Source organism: Vombatus ursinus, unplaced genomic scaffold (genome assembly GCF_900497805.2).
Source record: "Vombatus ursinus unplaced genomic scaffold, bare-nosed wombat genome assembly UNPS02007652.1, whole genome shotgun sequence".
Classification (NCBI taxonomy): domain Eukaryota; kingdom Metazoa; phylum Chordata; class Mammalia; order Diprotodontia; family Vombatidae; genus Vombatus; species Vombatus ursinus.
Window position 1 is genome coordinate 16,952 of NW_020947430.1, and position 3,746 is coordinate 20,697.

The following is a 3,746-nucleotide window of genomic DNA, read 5'->3' on the forward strand; positions in this document are numbered from 1 at the left end:
GGGTCACACAGCTAGTAAGTGTCAAATGTTTGATCTGAGACCATATTTGAACTCAGGTCCCCCTGACTTCAGGGCCAGTGCTCTATCTACTGCACCACCTAGCTACCCTCATAATTAATAATTATTAACCAGGCCATATTTGTGAAAAGCAACTGATCTTGTTCTCTTCTATTTTTTGTGATATGACCTTTTATATTCAAGTCACGTATCTATTTTTAGCCTATAAATATGGAACACTACAAATTTGCATTTATCCTTGTGTAGGGGCCAAGCTAATCTTCTCTGTGGGATTCTAGTTTTAGTGTATATTCTATAGAAGCAACAACATCAGACATTTATTAGTGAAACATAATGCAAAGATTCATTTATAATCTATATTTTGCCTAACTCTTTCTGAATTGAGTTTGTGTAAAAGTCCTTATGTTTTAGATCATCAAAAAGAATTTATTTAATTTTTTTATAATATTCTCCTTCCCTTGGGTGATTATAAGCATTTTTCACATCCACATTTATGAGAAAGAAAACTTCTATTTTCTTGTATCTTATTTTTAGGGTGTTACTTTTTATGTTTAGAAACTCTAATTATCTGGACCTCCACAGTCCTTCTCTGATGCCTCATCATGACATGGATATGACCCTAAGTTCTCAAAGATTGTCAGTGTAATATAACCTCTGACCAATTCTACCACATTGAGAAGGCTCAAAGTATGGACTCAGCAGTGCCTCAGGACTACTTTCTCAATACCAGTCTAGTTAAATATGGAAAGACCAGCAATCTGGTCACTTGGGCCATGGAAATCCATGAAACAAAGAAAACACAGAGTGGACTTAAATCCTGTGTGCTTCCTTTTGGTTTCAGTAGTGAAATTGTCAGAGTGGTAGACAAGGGGAAAGTAGATGCTAAAAATTAGTTTTTAGATTAAATAATAATAAAATAATAATAATAGCTAACATTTATTTGGTACTTACTATGTGCTGGCACAATGATAAATGCTTTATAACTATTATCTCATTTTATTTAAGTTTTAGCTTAGCTGGTGGCACTTTAAATATGAAATCCATGTCCAGTGAGTGACCTTTATAACGACATAAAAAACTGAATCATATCAATCTCAACATTCTCACCATAAATGAAAACATCATTCTAGCTAAATAGAAAGAAGGCTCACAACCTCTCCATGGAGAGACAAATAGAGGATTTTACAGAGGTGGTTTAATGTATTCCAAAGAGTAATAAGAAACATCATTTCATGGGTTAGTTGGTAATTTCATATTGAAGCATTCATATTTTGTTGTTTTTTGTTCATTTAATTTGTGTCTGACTCTTCATGACCCCATTTTGGGTTTTCTTGGCAAAGATATTAGAGTGGTTTTCCACTTCCTTCTCCAGCTCATTTCATAGATGAGAATCTGAGGCAAACAGGGTTAAGTGACATGCCCAGAGTCACACAGCTAGTAAATGTTTCGGATCACATTTGAATTCAGAAAAATGAGTCTTCCTGATTTCGGGCCTGGCACTCTATCCATTGCACTACTTAGCTGTGTCAATATAAGTATTTACAAAAAAAATCATAAAAATAATCTGTTTCAGAAGATGAAGAATTAGAACAATTCTATGAAGAGCTCAATAAAACCCTCCAAGTCAAGTCAACATATACTTTAATATTCTGTTACTTCTATACAAAGATTGACATAGTTGAGGATGGCAACAAAAGTATTGGCCCTTTATTAAATGTTATTTCTGTTGCATTATATTCAGAAAGGATGCATTTAATATTTTCTGTCTTTCTACATTTGCTTTTGAGCTTTTTATGCCCTAATACATGGTCAATTTTTGTATAGGTGCCACATACAACTAGAAAAAAGTTATGTTCTTTTTTATTCTCATTTAATTTTCTCTAGAGGTCTCTCATATCTATTTTTTTTCTAAAATTATATTCATCTCCTTAACTTTTTCTTGTTTATTTATGGGTTAGATTTACGTAGTTCTGAGAAGGGGAAGTTGAGGTTCTTCACTAGTATGGTTTTATTGTCTATTTCTTCTTGTAGCTCATTTAACTTTTCCTTTAAGAATTTGGATGCTATACCATTTGGAGCATATATGTTTAGTATTGATATTATTTCATTGTATATAGTGCCTTTTAGCAAAGTATAGTTTCCCTGCTTTTTTCTTTTAATTAGATCTATTTTTACTTTCACTTTGTCTTTTACCATTTGGACTATTTTATTTTTAAGATGTTATTTTCATCTTATTTCACTCATTTCTTTTCCCAATTTTTCCTTTTAATATCCTTTTTGAGCTCTTCCATGAGTTCTTTTTGGGGCTGAGATCAATTCACATTTTTCATGAGGCTTTGCATGTAGCCTTTTTGACATTGTTGTTCTCTTCTGGGTTTGTGTTTTGATCTTCCCTATCACCATAACAACTTTCCATGACCAAGTTCTCATTCATTTTTCCAGCCCATTTCTTGACTTTTAGTTTCATGTTTAAATTGACCCCTGGTCTCAGAATGGAGAAGGCACTGTAGTATTGCTTTCTACAAAAGCTTCACATTTTTTGTTCTCTTGTCTTCAGAACTAGTTCTGTGAGTCTGTAAGTTTTCACTTCTTCTGAGGTAGTGTGATCTAAGGAGAGGTATTGTCATGCTCTCCTGGCCTGTATTCTGGTATGTGAGCAATGTCAAATGCTATTTTCTACTCTGGAACTCTGACGAGGGACCCCACAATCCTATTACCAGGTTCTAGTGTGCTAGTACTCCTCCTAGTCCTGGGACTGTGACCCAGAACCTAGTATTGGCAATGCATGGAGTCCTGCACCCAGTGTCACTGCTGGAGCTCAGGGTTTCACTGCTGGTTTGCCAGGTGTTGCATGTGGCATACACTGGACTTGCACTCCCTTCTTATTCCAGTGAGACAGACTTTCCCTGACAACCTTCTAAGTTGTCTTGGGCTAGAATATTATTTTACCCTGTCCTTTTGTTAGTTTTGCTGTTTTAGAATCTGTTTTGAGGCATTATTTTAAAATTGTTTGGAGGGTGATTTGGAAGAAATAAGCCAAGTCCCTCCCTTTACTCTACAATCTTGAAGGCATACTTTCTTAGACAGATGAATAGGCTTTGGAGCACTGAATAACCTAATCAAAATGAAATTATTTCTATGTTAACAGATAGGAACTGAAAGGTAGTTACTGAAATATGAGTCATTCCTTAATTCTATATAGGTAGAGTGCTGACTTGTTTTTTAAATATATATGTATATATATATATATATACACACATATATATATGTTATTTGTTTTATTAAATATCTCCAAGTACATTTCAAGATTTTACCACTCATTTTTTTTAATTGAATTTTAAATTCTCTTCCTATCTTCCCTCTCCCATCCCTTGAAAAGGCAAGCAATATGATATCGATCATATATGTGAAACATTTCTTATGAGCCATGTTGCAAAAGAAAACACCCACCAAAAAGAAAAATTAAATAAAATTATGCTTTAATCTGAGTGCTAACTCATTAGATCAAAGATAAAAAATATTACAAACTAAAATAAAAATGAGAATAACATAGGGCACTTAAATAAAACAATACTATTCTAACTTATTTAAATAAGTTACTGAGTCAACAAATCTACAAATATTTATTAAGTATTTACTATGTGTCAGGCACTGTGAAATGTTGGAAATACAAATACAAGTAAGTAAAAAGCCAGTGCCTGACCTCAGGGAGCTCATATTCCAATAGG

At 33.6% G+C, this 3,746-nt stretch overlaps 1 non-coding gene across 1 annotated transcript; it reads right to left on the bottom strand.

The window, feature by feature from the left end:
• Positions 1-222: 222 nt before the first annotated feature.
• LOC114033965 lies at positions 223-326 on the bottom strand. Its single transcript, XR_003568054.1, has one exon. It is a non-coding gene; the product is annotated as a U6 spliceosomal RNA (small nuclear RNA).
• Positions 327-3,746: the final 3,420 nt, after the last annotated feature.